Source organism: Trichechus manatus, unplaced genomic scaffold (assembly GCF_000243295.1).
Source record: "Trichechus manatus latirostris isolate Lorelei unplaced genomic scaffold, TriManLat1.0 scaffold00042, whole genome shotgun sequence".
Taxonomy (NCBI): domain Eukaryota; kingdom Metazoa; phylum Chordata; class Mammalia; order Sirenia; family Trichechidae; genus Trichechus; species Trichechus manatus.
In genome coordinates, this window is record NW_004443978.1 from 1,149,743 (window position 1) to 1,167,426 (window position 17,684).

The window sequence follows — 17,684 nt, forward strand, 5'->3', positions numbered from 1 at the left end:
GGTGGATTTTGTTTTGAAGTCTATTTTATCTGAGATTAGAATTGCCACTCCTGCTCTTTTTTGGTAGTTGTTAGCTTGATATATTTTTTTCCATCCTTTTATTTTTAATAAATTCACATCTTTGTTTCTAAGGTGTGTTTCTTGTAGACAGCATATTGATGGATCCTGTTTTCTTATCCATTCTCTGGCACTGCTTTCTTGATGGTATGAAGTCCTCCTGTCTCTCTGCTCACTTCTGTCTTTTATATCTCAACAGATTGCCTCAGGACACAATCAGTCTTGTAGGTCCAGTCCTGCCTTACTAACACAACTGTGACCCATCCTCCTTCATTAACATCATAGAGGCAAGATTTACAACATATAGGAAAATCACACAGTACCAGGAATCATGGCCCAGCCAAACTGATACACACATTTTTGGGGGGACATAATTCAAACCATGACAGATGTCTAATTCTGGAATTTTATTGTTAATCTTTTAGATTTCTATTTGCTGTCTCCCTATGGCTTCTATCACTCTGTTAAATTTGTCATTCTGGTCTTGTATAGCTTTCCTGAATTTCTCTATTGTTTTGTCTTTGTGTTCCTTGGCTTGGTCTGAGTTTTGCCTGATCTCCTTCCTGATATCTTAGAAGAGCTCGTATATTAATCTTTTGAATTCTACCTCTGGTAATTCCAAGACCTTCTCTTCCTCTGGGAGGTTTCCTGGTTCTTTGTTTTGGTCACTTGCTGCAGCCATCTTGATCTGCTGCTTTATGTGATTTGATATTAACTGTTGTCTCCAAGCCATCAATAAGTTATTTTATTTATTTATTGTTTGTTTGTTTACTGTGTCCTAGCTTTCTGTTTTGTTTGATATGTCCAAATAGGCTGGGCATGTGAGCTACTTTGGTTATTGGCATTTTTAAAGCTCTCATGTCCTGTCACCAGGTGGTTAGAGCTATAATTAGGTTTGTGAGCCCAGGAGTCCATTTACTTTTCTTGTGTGGATTCAGCTCAGGTGTCTAGGTCATTGGTCACTAAGTGTATGGTTCAGGCTCTCACCTACAGTCCTAGATGGGCAGGGCTACATAGGGGTGATTGGAGCAGGCACAGGTATCTGGCTGCAGTAGGGGGCTATGTGGTGAGCAAGGTGAGGGCTGATGGCTGCCCCTGAGTGCCTAAGTAGAAGGCATGTCCCTGTACCAAGAACACATAGGTGGGTGGGTTTTGCAGCTGGACTATGGGCACCCAATGCTATTGGCTGTCAGGACTGGAGGCACCACTTATTCTTGGACCCCTGTCATGGGTGGCTAGGTGGAATGGGTGAAGCCACTAGTCCTCAGGCCCCTGATGTGGGTGGGAGAGGACCCTGCTTTTTTGGGGAGGGCAGTGTCAAATGGCACGAATCTGCCACTCCCCCTTGACTGTTGCAGTTGAAAATAGGCTTCACATATACACCATGTTGTTCTATGCTAATAAGGGCCTATGCTGTTGAATTGGCCCACACAGATCTAGGCAGGGGTGGAAGACATTTGAAGTCTGTGGACCCCTTACGCCTGTACCTAGGCAGAGGCAATGCCTGCCCTGAGTTCCCAGCTTAGGGTTCGTGCCATTTTTTAAAGCTGCGAGACTGCTTTGGGTGTAGTTAGTCCTGAGTACCCGGCTTAGTGGAGTTGGCATTTTTTTTCCCCTAAAGCTTTGAGACTGGTTTGGGTGTGATAGCTCCTATTTCTGGCTTGGGGGGAAGGTGAGGGGACAAGAAGCACTTCTCTACTATGAAAGTCTCAGTGGGGGAGGGGTTATTTTGATTCCGCATAGTAAGTTAGACACTTACACTTAACTTTCGCAGATCTAGCCCTGCTTCCTCTTGGCTCTGGAAGCTTGTGCAGACTCTCTGCCACCCGGTCCCTCCTAGCATGGTAAAACACCTCCCGAGCACTACTGCTTGCCTCAGCCCTCATGCACCAGCCGATCCAGCCCATCAGGTGCCTGCTAGCTCAAGTCTAGCACTTCTTTGCTGCTTCTGAACTGTTTCTCTTTCCCCCTGCCACTCAGTCCGACTCCTCAACTTTATCTTTGATATTTAGGGCTCCTAGGTTTTCATATATAATTGATTCACTTGTTTTTTTGGGTGTTTGTTGTAAGAGGGACCACAGGAAGCGTCTGACTATTCTGCTGTCTTGGCCCCGCCTCTAGCAATGGTGTTTTAAACTCAATGAAGTATGAAAGTTGCAGAGGCAACTTTCCTTGGAAACAAAGATATAGTACAGTAAAATGGACTAACCTGCTGCTGAATCAGAAAAGGAAGATCTCATCTTGCTGACAGCCAGGGTGGGTTTTTTGGTTTGAAGAAAATGGTTTTAAGTGCTTCAGGGGAATCAGGCAGAAGAAGAGACAAAAGCTTGTCTTTCAAAATTTAATATTGGGAAATAAACTGGGTTTGAATTGGAGCATGGCAGATTTAGGCTAAATGTAAAGAAAATTTCCTTCTGTTGTTTTGCTTAATATTGAAACCCATCTGTCGTGGATTGAATTGTACCCCCAGAACTATGTGTCAACTTGGCTAGACCATGATTTCCAGTATTGTGTTGTTGTCCTCCATTTTGTGATGTGATGCAATTATCCTCCATTCTGTGATGTGTTGTAAATCCTAACCTCTATATGATAATAAAGCTGGAACAGCATGGGGTGTATCTTGAGTCACAGCTTTACAAGAATGTGTGACTCAAGTCACACCCATACTCAAGTCACACTCTTACTCAAGTCACACCCTTACTTAAGTCACACCCTTAATCAAGTCTCACTTTTACTTGAATCACACCTTTTAACTTATAAGAGATAAAAGGAGAGAGAAGTGAGCAGAGAGAGAGGGATCTCACTACCACCAAGAGAGAAGAGCTGGGAGTGGAGCATGTCCTTTTGATCCAGGGTCGCTGTACTGAGAAACTCCTAGACCCAGGGGAAGTTTGATGCCAAGACACATGGAGATCTCCAAGTAATGCCAGGCCTGCAGATGTTGAAAGGAGACAAGGATCTTCCCCCAGAGTCGACAGAGAGAGAAGACTTCCCCTCAAGCTGGCACCCTGAATTCAGACTTCTAGCCTCCTAAACTGTGAGAGAATAAATTTCTGTTAAAGCCATCCACTTGTATTTTTGTTATAGCAGCACTAGATAACTAAGACACCTTCTTAAAAGGTGACTGTGGAATTCTGCTTTAAAGTAGGTAGATTCCCCATTGATGGGGAAAAATAGGAGAGTGTCTGCCTAACAATAGCGGGGTAGATTAGGTGATTCCAATTAGGGTGACTTTGGCTGCAAGTCACTGAAAATGCTAATGCAATTGGCTTACAAAGAAAGGAAATTTATTTTCTCACATAACAGGAAGTCAGTAGTTCAGATTCTAGAAGTCCTCATTCAACTGTTGAGTTTCCTCTTGCTTTCCCAGTGCCCTCTAGTTAAACTGTCTTAATTTTTCTTCAGGTGAAACAAAAGAAAATCCATTGAGTCACTTTTCAGGAAAGAAAATGACTGTGTTAACCTTTCCTTAACCTGTGGTTCCACTGTGCCATCAAGGGCCTGCCATTTGAGTGACTGGACTTTGACCTCTGGGTTGACTCTGTCATAGCCCTTGCACCTGCAGCCATCATATCATGCATGCCAATATCCAGACGAGGGAAAGGAGGCTCTCTGCTGCTGTTTTCATTTGAGGAGAAGGGACCATTTTCTAGACTCCCAGCAGACTTCCTCTTATGTCTCATTGGCTGGAAATGGGTTGAACACCCTACCTTCATCCAAAGGGGAGGCACATGGTTGGCATAGTCCAATCAAAATTACCCCTGGAACTGAGGGTGGGCACATGGTGGAACTGAGGGTGGGCACATGGTTCTACCAGAAAGGAAGAAGGTGGTCCTCACCAGTGCCTGCCTAAACAACTTTGCAAGGTCACTTGCAGACCTAAGGAGTTCTTATTACTGTGTTCCTTTTGCCAATTTGAAGCACTGAAGTAAGCTATGTGGCATGTAGGTGTCTCTCCCAGATAAGACAAGCCCGTGTCCTAGTCTCTGGGTCAATGGACTCCAACTAGACAGTAGTAATGTGACAAGCACAGATAAAGCCACCTGTCAGGTACGGTGAATGTAGTCATTTCTCACTTGATCATATCTTAAGAAAAATCAGAACAGTTTAATCAGAGGGAACAGGAAAAGCAGGAGAAGACGTAACAGTTTAATAGGAAGTTCTAAATAAAAAGCTAGAAATCTAAGCATCAGGTGGAAATCAGAGACATGGCATATATTAGGGAGAAGAATGAGGAAGGGCTGGAATTTATCTCCATCAGTTCTTAGTCAACAAGTTCCTCAATATTATGAAGGCTTAGTTTCTGCAACTGTAAAATAGAGAAGCTAATGCCTACTTCAGAGCATTATTGTGAGGCTTAACTAAGAATGTGTGGTAAGCTAGGAGGCTTGCTCTCTGAGAGATCCCTAAGGGATCAAGGCAACAATGTTCCTGGAGGTTTTGCAGTTGATAACAGTTAGTCTTTGACCTTTATATTGAAAAGCAGTTGTGCTGGATATAAAATCTTGAGCTCACATTTGCTTTCCTTGTGTCTTAAATATACTACTCTATTTGTAAAGCAAGGTTTATGCCAACATATATGGTAATCCAATTTTCTGTCCCTTTTAAGTCTTGTGCTCTTTCTGCCTAGATGCCCAAAGGAATTATTTCTTTGTCTTTAAAGTGCAATAATTTTCAGAGAATACCTTGGTGCTGGTCATTCTGTGTTGATATTCTCAGGTGCACAATGTGCTCTTTCAATACGTAGTTTCAAATTTTTTTTTTTAATTTGAGATGTTTTCTGCTATTATAGATTTAAGTATTTGTTTAGTTTCTTTACTTAGCTTTTTCTTCAGGGACTTCCATATGTTTAATCCCTTTTGCCTACTTGTAAATTTTTAAAAATCCTTTTTAAAAATTTCCTTATTATTTTTAAAAGTCTCCTCCTTCTATTTTTCTTAAGACATTAACTGTTGTGTTATTTTCTCTTGTGTCCCTTGTAGTATAGCCCTCTTTTCTAAAATGATTTTCTTTTATTTTGAATTCTTTCCTGAGTCATCTCTTTTCTGAGTCTTTCCAATTTCCACTGCTTCTCTCATTTTTAGCCACACAGATGCTGACACAAAGCAGGGCTGGTGGTCACTGCTGCTTTGTTCCCTCTCACTTGTGTTTTGGGATCTGAGAGTTACTTTTTCACTCAGTTTTGTTGTAAATTTGTCCATGTGTTTATGGTTTTCCTATCTAATTCCCATGTTATTTCTGTGGAAGATTCAAGGAGATTAAAAAACTGTCACTGCTACCATTTTCCCAAAGCCCTCTTAAATTCTCATTGAATTGATGACATTAGGAGTACTCCTCCAGGAGCACTTCCAAGCCATTCCCATGCTAGGACAGTGTGAGGTTTAGAATTTAACCTTACCCAAAGAATTTAGTTTTTGTCCTTGGTTCCTGAATGATAATCCCTAAAACTATGGAGTTTCCCTAGTGGTTTAAGTGTCCTCAATAAGGACTGCAGTGGGGTTTGGCCAGAGCAGAGGGACCTACTTTGTGATGATCACCTCGTGGTGGCCAGGCCAGAGAGCCCTACCTTGTGATGATTACATCATGATGACATGGCTAGAAAGACCACTGTGTAATACCTCATGTCATCTCATGATATCAACCGAACCTCAAGGGAGAGGGACTGGAATTTGCATTATGTAATGAAACACTGGGAGCCCTGGTGGCACTGTGGTTAAGAGCTCAGCTGCTAACCAAATTGTTAGCAGTTCAAATCCATCAGCTGCTCCTTGGAAACGCTATGGGGGCAGTTCTACTATGTCCTATAGGGTCACTATGAGTCGGAATCGACTCAAAGGCAACGAGTTTGCTTTTTGTTTTTGGAATGAAACACTGAAGATCCATGGGCTTCTGGATTGGCAAAAACATCTGCTCCCAGGAGAATGACAAGCTCTAGGTTGGAAACCCTCCCAAACCTCACCCTATGTGTCTCTTTTTGATGCTGATCCTGCTTTGTATCTTTTATAATAAAGCTGTAATTGTAAGTATAGTGATTTTCATGAGTTCTGTGAGTTGTTCCAGCAAATTATCAAACTTGAGGAAGAAGTGGGAGCCAGTAGGTCAGAGTGACAGGGCTGAGGACACTTGAGTTTGCAGCTGGTATCTTGAGGTTGTGTATGGAACCCCCAAATTTGTAGCCAGTAGGTCAGAAGTGAGGAGAGCCCTGGGGGCTCATGAGCTATTGGCTGGTGTCTGAAGTCTTGGACCCATTTGGCAGTCTGGCGAACTATGTCCTTTAACTTGTGAGATCAGACTTAGCTTCAGGTGGTTATGGTCAGAGAAACAAGTGCTGCATGAATAGCTGGTGTCAGAACAGAAATGAGAAGTGGGAATTAGATTATTGTCCACATAGACAGCTCCAGTAAAGTAGTTGCAACCAAAAGTGACTGTGCATCACATAGATACAACCTCAACAAAATTTTGCCCAAATGCCTGTGTCCTCCCAGTGCAATTCAACACAGGCATGTGAAGGAAGGAATTGGAGAGGTCTCAAATGATTGAAATATACTGTTAGAGATTTCTCCCCCATAAAGACCTCCAAGAGATCTGTCTTGTTGGTTTCAGAGCCCCAGTGGCCCAGAGGTGGTTGGAGGAGCAGTCCGCACTTAGTTTACCCACCTCCTGACTCCACTGTAGGGAACCTTCTGTAGGAGTTCATATTGGTACAGCAGCCACAGTTATTGGGTTGGGGAGGGTCTGTCACACTGAATAGACCCCTGGGAGGTCCGCCTTGTTGCTACCAGAGTCTGCCTGGTAGTTTATTGTCGTGAGTACAGCCTCCACTCAAGATGCCTGTTTCCCAGCACACAGCAACCTCAGTTAGTCCTCAGCACCAGTCAACTGGAAGGGGGGATAGGCAGATTTGAACTGACCCCAGGGAGGCCTGTCCTGTTGGTTTTGGGGGCCTGAGCTATGGGGTGTCCAGAGAAGCAGGTAGAGTGCTCCTATGGGAGCAGACTCCACCATGGGGGCCTTCTGTAGCACTTCACAGCAGTCTTGCAGCTGACAGTGTCTGGGTGAAGGAGGGGGTGTCACACTCTGTGGGGATCGGATCCCCACAGAGGTCTGCCTTGTTGCCATCAGAGCCCCCCTGTAGTATGTTGGCTGTGGGTGTAGCCTCCACTCAAGACACCTGCTTTCTAGCACTCATCAGTGTCAGCAGTCCTCAGCTCTGACCAGAATCAGGAGCAGACAGACCCAAACTGACTCCCAGGGAGGTCTGTCCTGTTGGTTACGGAGGCCTGGGCTATGGGGTAAACAAGGAGACAGGTAGAGTATTGACTATGGGAACAGATTCCACTACAGGGGTCTTCTGTAGTGATTCATAGCTGCCTTGCAGCTGACACCGGGTGGGGGAAGTGCTCGCACACTCCAAATGGACCCTCAGAGACTTATGCCTTGTTGATATTAAAGCAGAGCATGGGGTCTTGTCTCTTTGTACAGGCAAAGAGTGTGATGGTGAGGGAAGCAGATTCTTTTGCTGGTACTGCTTCCACAGTTCACAGCAGCCTGCATGGTGGGGTAGGATGGGAGGAGAGGTAGGGATGTTGAGAGAAGCAACTCATTGTCGATTCCTTGATTCTTGCCTATCTGCAGTTCCTCGCTGCTGTCCTGTACGCTCCAATTCAGAGTCGCTCAGGGCTGAGCACCATTTCCTTGTATTTCTTGTATTTGTGGAGGATGGGTGGAACGATGGTTTGCTTATGCCACCATCCTCCCAGAAATTCACCACGTCTTAGTTAACAAATTCCTCAGTATCATGAAGGCTTAGTTTTTTCATCTGTAAAATAGAGATGCTAATGCCTACTTCAGAGCATTATTGTGAGGCTCAACTAAGAATATGTAGTAAGCTACAAGGCTTGCTCTCTGAGAGATCCTTAGAAAGTGTTCATGGCAACAATATTCCTGGAGTTTTTGCATGTTGATAACTGTTCAGCTGTGACCTTTATATGGAAAGACTGTAAAATCCTGGGCTCACATTTACTTCCATTGTGTCTTAAATGTATTACTCCATTTCCTTCAGACATAAAGCCTTGCCGCCAAAACTGATGATAATCTAATTCTCTGCCTTTTTTAGTCTGTGTTATTTCTGCCTAGATGCCCAAAGGAATTATTTCCTTGTCTTTAAAGTGCAATAATTTTCCTAGAATGTCTTGGTGCTGGTCATCCTGGGTTGATAGTCACTAGTACACAATGCCCTCTTTCAATATGTAGTTTCAGATCTTTTCTTTTAATTTCAGATAACTTTTCTGCAATTATAGATATCAGTATTTGTTCTATTCCTTTAGTATTTTCTTCAGGGGCTCCTATCACCCATATGTTAATTTTTTTTCCTGCTTGTTACTTTTTAAAATTCCTTTTAATCTTTTTCTTTATTTTCTTATGATTAAAAAGAATTTCCTTCTTCTATTTCTCTTAATCCCATGTGTCCGTCAATTTGTTGTGCTGGGGTGGTTTGCATGTTGCTGTGACGCTGGAAGCTATGCCACCAGTATTTCAAATACCAGCAGGATCACCCATGGTGGACAGGTTTCATCAGAGCTTCCAGACTAAGAAAGACTAGGAAGAAGGACCTGGTGATCTACTTCTGAAAAAATTAGCCAGTGAAAACCTTATGAATAGCTGCGGAATTGTTAACAGTTAAGGCATTAACTGTTGTGTTATTTGCTCTTATGTTCCTTCTAGTTTAGTCCACATTTCTAAAATCATTTTCTTTTATTTTCAGTTCTTTCCTGAGTTATCTCTTTTCTGAGATTTTCCAGTTTCCGCTGCTTCTCTCGTCTTCCTCTACACAGATGTTGACACCATGCAGAACTAGTGACCATTGCTGCTTTGTTCCCATTTGCTTGTGTTTTGGGAGATGGGGGTTATTTTATCATCCAGTTTTGTTGTAAATTTGACTATGTGTTCTTGGTTGTGCTATCTAATTTCCATGTTATTTGTGTAGGATTTCAGAAGATTAAAAAATGTTACCACTTTTGCAGAACTCCCTTAAGTTCCCATTGAATTAATGACATCAGGAGTGCTTCTGGAAGCCATTCTCATGCTAGTACAGCTACAGTAACTTAGCTACAACTACAAGTGATTATGAGTCACATAATTGTACCCTCAACTTCTCCCAAATGCCTGTGACCTCCCAGCACAACTCGACATGTGGGGATGTGAAGGAGGGAATTGCAGTGGTCTCAGATGATTGCAGTTACAGTAATTTACTGTTGAAGATTTTACAAACACATATGACCATGTAAACAGATTGGTAGGGCCCCTCTCAAAACTTTGGAAAAGGCTCATGTCTGTCATTTTGGCAAAGATTAAGTAAACCAAAGAGTATCCGTAGGGTGAAATAGTATGCAATCATGAAAAATAATCTTTTTTAATTAAAAAAAATAACCTTTTCATAGTAATAAATGTGCACCGTGGAAAATTAGACAATATAGATAAAACTACAATAAGTAAGAAAATAGAAACATTTTTACTGCCTAGAGGTCACTGTTAACATCTTAGCATATATTCTTCCAGGTTTTGAAATATATTGATGACATTAAAACTGTAGATTTCATTCTACTTGGATCAACAATCAACGTCCATGGAAGCAGCAATCAAGAAATCAAATGCTGCACTGCATTGGGCAAATATCCTACAAAAGACCTCTTGAAAGTTTTAAAAAACAAAGATGTCACTTCAATGACTAAGGAGTGTCTGACCCAACTTATGGTCTTTTTAATTGCTTCACATGCATGTAAAAGTCAGATAATGAAAAATAAAGACAGAAGAATGATTGAATTTGAACAGGGTTTTGGTGTAGAATATTGACTATCCTGTGGAATGCTAAAAGAACAAGCAAATCAGTCTTAGAAGAAATACAACTAGAATGTTCCTTGAAAGTGAGGATGGAAAGACTTTGGCTTGCTTACTTTTGACATGTTATTAAGAAAGACCAATTGCTAGAAAAAAAAAATTGGTATAATAGAGGGCCAGTGAAAACAAGGGAAACTCTCAATGAGATGAATTGACACAACTGCCACAACAATGGACTCAAACATATCAACGATCATGAAGACGTGCAGGATCGGGCAACATTTTCTTCTGTTATACATAAAGTTGCCATGAATTGGAGTTGAATCAATGGCAACTAACAGAAACAACAATAACAAAAGTGCACATGAATAATACAAAAAAAAATCAGTGCCACAAGTTGTATCTGTAATAGGGTATTGAGATATAAAATTTGTATACATTGAAATGTATTGAAATATACCAAAAATGTTAACAGGACTTATTTAGGGATCATAGGATTATAGGTGATTGTTGTTATTTTCTGTATTTTCCACAATAAGCAAGCATACTTTTTAAAAAAATATTTATTGTATTTTTGGTGAAAGTATATATAGAAAAACAGGTTTCCGTTCAACAATTTCTACGCATAATTTTCAGTGACATTGGTTACATTCTTTAATTTGTGTCAACATTCTCATTATTTCCATTCTAGTTATTCCACTCCCATTAATTTAGTCTTATTGCCCTCCCAAACTTCTCATCCATGCTTTAGATTAACTGTCGTCCATTTGGTCTCATATGGATAATTTTTAAAACAGTGCAGTTCTCAAGGGTGAAATTCTTTATGTTTTGAACTAGCCTGCTATTTAGTTAAAAGGTGATTTCAGGAAATAATTTCTGTTCAAGATTTAAAGAGTATCTCAGGGCAATAGTCTCAGGGATTCTGCTAGTCTCATTGGGATCAGTAAGTCAGAATTCTTTGAGATTTTGAAGTTCTGTTCTATGTGTTTTCCCCTTTCTATCAGAATCTGTTTATTGTGATGCTGCTCAGAGCATTTGGTAGTGGTATTTGGGTACCATCTAGTTCTTCTGGTCTCAGGGTAGAGGAGGCTGTGGTTCATGGAGACACTTAGTCCTGTATTCTGGTTCCTTCTCTGATTCTTGGATTTTTTTTATTTTCTTTTGCTCCAGATGAATACAAACCTATAGTTGTATCTGAGACGGCCGCTCACAAGCTTTTAAGACCCCAGATGCTACTCACCAAACTAGGATGTACAACATGAAGTTTTGAACTATGTTAAGGCATGCATACTTTCATAATCAGAAAAAAATATTTTAGAAAGTAATTATATTCATTTCAAAAGTGACATGCAATTTGAGTGTATGTAAAATTGAATAAACAGCTTATTTTGTGTCTGATGATTATGTGGCTGCATTATGTCATTTCAGGTTCTACCCCTTCAAAAAAATTGGATTTTTATTTGTTCCCTGACATAGGCACATGGGCATTACAAGAGCATGTATATCGCAGGGTCAACTCATTGGCATGAGGATTATGTAATCAGGGAATAAATGTGAAATTTCAAGATACTCTGCTTCAGTAATCAGGACTTTATTTATTTGTAAGATAAAAGAGGGGACTGAATTCTTTAACAAGATCAGAAAATGCTTATAAGGATATCTAACCTATTAAAACTTTCATTAAAGTTGCAGTAAACAGTGTGTCACCTGTCCATGCCAAGTGCAGCTTACATGGGGCTTAGTAGGAGTTTCCTTTGCCTTCACAACTACAGGAAAGAAGGTAACAGGATTCAAGGAGGAAAAATAGTTTGGAAGAGAAAGGCAAGTCAAAGTTATTGATGAAGGTTGGCAGGGTTCCCTGGCCCAATCCTCTTTGTGGTCTGACCCTCCCAAGCAAATGCCACTTGGTAGCAAGACTCCTACCATTGGCCACCTGTGTGTCTGCTAAACTATTTGAGAAATTTAGGTCTTAAATTAAAATCAGATTCATGTGACTTGATTATATTTTGGCATTTTGAATTTAAGTGCAAAATCTGTGTTTAAATGTAAGAGTGATTAGCTGTTTAGTAATGTAAGTTGAAAGGGCTGGTGCTTACCAGGTGGCCCAGCCCTGGAAAACTTGTAGGCTTTTGATGGTAAGACCCTAGACCACAGCCAGGTAGCCTGGAGTCCTTTCTTTGGGACCACCAGAAGTACCAGGATGTACTTTGGCTCATGCCATTGCTCTTACACCTGTTGAAACATAGTGGCAGAATTGCCACTTTCACTCCACTCTTCAGAGAGGACGACCCATCTCGTCAGGGCCTGGGGGCTGTGGGGATAATGCCTGCTCCTCTCCTATGGCCTAGACAATCCCCAGAAACTCTCTCAGTAGCAGCTTAGCTACTTCTGAGTGACTCTTACTGGGTCTCTGGATGAAGACTTACACAGAGGAGAAAGAATCTACTCTTGGTTTGAGATTCACAACTAGAAGGTGCATCTTCACTCAAACCAAGACAACTTTGACCAGGAAGAGCACCCAGATGCTAACAGTAGTACACTCTGTCCTTTTCATTTGTAAACTACACAGGAAGTTGATTGGTGAGCAGTGTACCCTTCCTAAGAAACCTCCGACTTCAATCTTCTTGAAGAATTTGCTGTGCACTCCTGAGTATAATCTACCCCTTTCATAGTTGTTGTTAGGTTCTGATGAGTCATTTCTGACTCATAGCAAACCTATGTATAACAAAAGGAAACGTTGCCCGGCCCTGTACCATCTTCACAATCACTGGTGTTTGAGCCCATCATTGCAGCCACTGTGTCAATCCATCTCTTTGAGGGGCTTTCTCTTTTTCACTGACCCTCTACTTTACCAAGCATCCCTGGGGACTAGTCCCTCTTGATAACATGTCCAAAGTACGTAAGATGAATTCTCGCCATCCTCCCGTCTAAGGAGCATTCTGGCTGTACTTCTTCCAGAACAGATTTGTTTGTTCTTCTGGCAGTCCATGGTATATTCAATATTCTTCTCCAACATCAATTCAAATGTATCATTCTCCAATTCAAATGCATCAATTCTTCTTTGGTCTTCCTTATTCGTTGTTCAGCTTTCACACGCATAGTATGAGGCATATCATTGCTGATGTCAGATGGATCTTGACTGAAAGCAGAGAATACCAGAAAGATGTTTACCTGTGTTTTCTTGACTATGCAAAGGCATTTGAAAGTGTAGATCATAACAAATTATGGATAACATTGCTAAAAATGAAAATTTCAGGACACTTAATTGTGCCATGTGAAACCTATAGATAGACCTTGTTCAAACAGAACAAGGGGCTACTGTGTTTAAAATCAGAAAAGGTGTATGTCAGGGTTGTATCCTTTCACCATACTTTTTCAATTTGTATGCTGAGCAAAAAATCTGGGAAGCTGGACTATATGAAGAAGAATGTGGCAACAAGATTAGAGAAAGACTCATTAATAACCTGTGATATGCAGTTAACACAACTTTGCTAGCAGAAAGCAAGGAGGACTTGAAGCATTTACTGATGAAGATCAAAGACTATAGCCTTCAGTATAGGTTATACCTCAACATAAAGAGAACAAAAATCTTCACAATTGGACCAAAAAGTAACATCATAATAAATGGAGAAAAGATTGAAATTGTCAAGGATTTCATTATACTTGGATCCACAGTCAACATCCATGGAAGCAGCAGTCAAGAAATCAAACGAAGGTGGTGGCCAAGATGGCAGATTAATCAAACACACCACACCATCCCTCTGCAGCAAAGACCTGAAAAACCAAGTGAAACAGATACAGATGTCAATCCTGGAACCCTGAGCATCAAACGAAGGGATAAAGAACTAGACTGAATACCAAAAGGAAGAAGAAACTGACTGAAAACAGTGAAAAAGAAAAAAAACGGAGGTGCCTAGCCAACTGGCCCAGCACAATGGGACCATCTTAAGACAAAGATAGCTGCGATCCCTGGTGAGGAGCACTGGAGGCAACACTACGGAATTCCCATCAGGGCACCAAGAAACTGAGAAAACGCACCCAAATTGAAACACGGTGATCAGCAGCTCAAGCCCCTCCCCCATGCCTGCAGCCCAGTTCACTGGGAACCATGGTATGAGCCCCTCCTTTTTCTTTTTTCTCTCTTTCTCCTTCCCATTTGACCACATGCTCCCTCCCCACCCCACCCACATGAGCAACCTGAGTGCAGGCAGGGAGCTCCATGCAGCTTAGGTCTGGCCTCACCCTGCCCCCAACCCAAGTGACCCCAGTGCAGGCAGGGAGCTCCAGCATGGCCCTGACCCCACCCTGCCCCCTGCCCCCCACAGCAATCTGAGCACAGGAAGGGAGCTCCACAGAGTTTAGCCTCACCACGCCCTCCACCTGAGTGACTCAAGTGCAGGCAGGGAGCTCCACGAGGCTTCAGCCCTGCTTTTCCCCCACCCAAGCCCCCCAAGAGCAAGCAAGGAGCTCCACGAGGCTTCAGCCCTGCTTTTCCCCCACCCAAGCCCCCCAAGAGCAAGCACGGAGTTCCACATGACTTCAGTCTAGCCTCCCCCGCCCCCCGCCTGAGTGACCCGAGCACTGTCAGGCAGCCCTGGCTCGGCTTACCCAGTGAGCGCAGATGCCTGCACGCTCCTACACCTAGCCACCAGTGCTGGGGCCATGGTCCAGTGTCACCTTCTACTTCCTCCAACCACCTGTGCCAGGAACCTGAGGACCTATGACACACTCTTCCCTGCAGTGTGCTCTAGTGGACAGGGGCATGCCTTCCAACTGGACACTGGGCTGGTGACATCTTCCCTACCATGTCCCCTGCATTGCCTCTGTAATTGGAGGCTTGTACCCCTTCCGACCACCCCCACCCAACCCGACCTGCCAGTGACCATTGGTGAAATGTTCTGTGTCACCCTCCCAGTGAGTGACAACCCAGACACCCTCGACCAGAACACCCAGCAACTGACAATGTACACACACAATATGCAACCCAGTGACCAGTAAGAACACTCCCTACACCCACCATACAGCTGACCAGACAGATATATTGTCTCACCAGAAATGCTAGCTATATCCTCAGCCTCCCCACAAGACCAGGGAACAGAGAACTGAGCTCTCACTCCCAGCCAGAGCCCCACCCACCCAGAGCCAGGTGTTGAGAGCTCCAGTGCAGCTAGACTAGCAACTGAGTAGCACAGAAGACCCGCCTACTTGGATACATCAAAAGAAAACAAAAAGTCAGGTTGCAACAAGTAAACATACAATAAATCAATAAATATAATAACACCTCAATGCCTCGAGACAACAGACAATATCAAATAACATAAAGAAGCAGATCAAGATGGCTCCAGCAAGTGACCAAAACAAATAACCAGATAACCTTCCAGGGGAAGAAATAGTAATAGAGCTACCTGAAAAGGAATTCAAAAGACTAATATACTGGGTTCTCCAGAGATCAAGAAGGAGATTAAGGAAAACACAGATAAAATCAAGGAAAACACAGTCAAGCCAAAAGAATAATTCAGGAAAACAACACAAGAACAAAAAGACAAAATAAACAACTAGAAGACATACAAAAACAGCAACTAGAAATCCAAATGTTTAACAATAAATTCTCAGAAATGGACAATTTATTAGAAGGATGTAGGAGAATTGAATTACTGGGAGACAGACTTAGCAAAATTGAGGACAAATCCCTTGACACTAACTTATTTGAGGAAAAATCAGAAAAAAGAATGAAGAAAAATGAAGAAAGCCTAAGAATTATGTGGCACACCATCAAGGGGAAAAATTTGCACATGATTGGAGTTCCAGAACAGTAGGAGGCAATGGAAAACACGGAGAGAATTGTTGAAGATTTGCTGAAAGAAAACTTCCCTTTTATCATGAAAGACAAGAAAATAACCATCCAAGAAGCTAAGTAAACCCCTTACAGACCACTAAAGAAAGTCACTAAGACATATCATAATCGAATTTTCCAAAACCAAAGACAAAGAATCCCGAGAGTAGCTTGGAAAAAATGAAAAGTTACCTGCAAAGGGGAACCAATAAGACTAAGCTCTGATTACTCGGCAGATACCACGCAGACAAGAAGACAATGGAATAACATGTATAAAACCTTGAAAGAAAAAAAAATGCCAACCAATAGCTATATACCCAGCAAAATTGTCTCGCAAATATGGTGGTGAAATTAGGACATTTCCAAATAAACAGAAATTAAGGCAATTTGTAAAAACCAGACCAAACTTACAAGACATATTACAGAGTCCTTCAGATAGAGGATCATCAACATCAGACAACAACCTGAGATTAGGACATAGGTTAGTATCAGCCAGATACCAACCCAGTAAAGAATTCTCAAAAATAAAACAAAGCTAAAAGACTGGAAACAAGAAACCAAAGACATCAATCTGTAAATGATTACAACATCAAAACAAAAAGGGGGAATAAATGTTATAGAACTTTCATATGGAGAAGAAGTCAAGGCAATATCAAGAAGTAAAAGACTGCTTTAAACTTAGGAAAATAAAGATAAATTTCAAGGTAACCACTAAGAAAGCTAACAAACTTAATCATCAAAATAAAAAAGAATTTAAAAAAAAGTCTCAGTATTAACAAAATCAACAACAAAATAAATGAAAAAATATTCACAAACAAAAGAAATTGCTGCAGAAAATTAAGCAGAACAAAGAAATTTTCAACACCACAAAAAACCAAACCAAAACACACACAACAAAATGATAGCAGTAAACACATACCTATCAATAATCACACTGAATGTACAGGGCTTAAATGCATGAGTAAAGAGACAGAGAGTAGCAGAATTGATTTAAAAAAAAAATGACCCATCCATATACTGTCTACAAGAGACACATCTTAGACACAAAGACATAAATATATTAAAAATCAAAGAATGGAAAAAATATATCAAGTAAACAATAACCAAAAAAAAGGAGGAGTGGAAATATTAATCACTGATAAAATAGACTGTAAGGCAAAATCCACCATAAAAGATAAGAAAGGACATTGTATAATGATAAAACAATCCACCAAGAAAACATAACCATAATAAATATATATGCACCCAATGAAAGGGTGTCAAAATACATAAAACAAACTCTAACAGCATTGAAAAAAACAACAGGCAGTTCCATAATAATAGTAGGAGACTTCAACACATCACTTTCAGTGAAGGACTGAACAACTGTAAAGAAACAACAATATACAGAAGACCTAACTGCCACAATCAACCAGCTTGACGTCACAGACATATACAGAAGAATTCACCCAACAGTGGCAAAGTATACATTCTTTCCCAATGCACATGGATCATTTTCTGGAATAGACCACATTTTAGGCCACAAAATAAAAAAGAACAAAGCATTGCCTCCATGAACAACTACCTCTTTGCCACGAGACCAGAAGAACCAGATGGTGCCCGGCTACTATTACTGAATGTTTTGATCAAAGGTTCTATAGAAGAATCCTGATCAAAAGGGGGAAAATGCAGAACGGAATTTCAAATTCTCATGGAATTCAGATTTTCTGGAGCCACAGAGGCTTGGATGAACCCCTGAAACTATTACCCTGAGATAGTCTTTAAACCTTAAACTTTAAACCAAACATAGCCCCTTGTGGTGAAATGAGTTCCTTTATGAGGACTTTTACCTTGGTTTTTTTGTAAAAACAGTTTGAGGGATCTTTCCCCTAAAACCTGAGGAATTACCTTTGCCCTAGTTTTCTACTGCAGAGGGCTTGTTTCTTTTGCCCAGTTTGGTTGACATTTCCTGGGTAAG

General features: G+C 41.3%; 1 protein-coding gene across 4 annotated transcripts in view; it reads left to right on the plus strand.

Annotated features, from left to right (window-relative positions):
• Nucleotides 1-17,684, plus strand: part of ACSS1 (acyl-CoA synthetase short chain family member 1) — a 137,996-nt gene that overhangs the window by 106,302 nt on the left and 14,010 nt on the right. The window contains exon 15 of one of the 4 annotated variants that reach the window (XM_023731379.1): nt 11,065-12,032. The exons of 1 other annotated variant lie outside the window; for it this stretch is intronic. The gene's annotated coding sequence lies outside the window, so the exon portion shown is untranslated. Of the gene's footprint in view, nt 1-8,821; nt 9,061-9,615; nt 10,021-11,064; nt 12,033-17,684 lie in introns of those variants that run through there. 2 more of the 4 variants (XM_023731380.1, XM_023731382.1) reach the window with 2 other exon arrangements.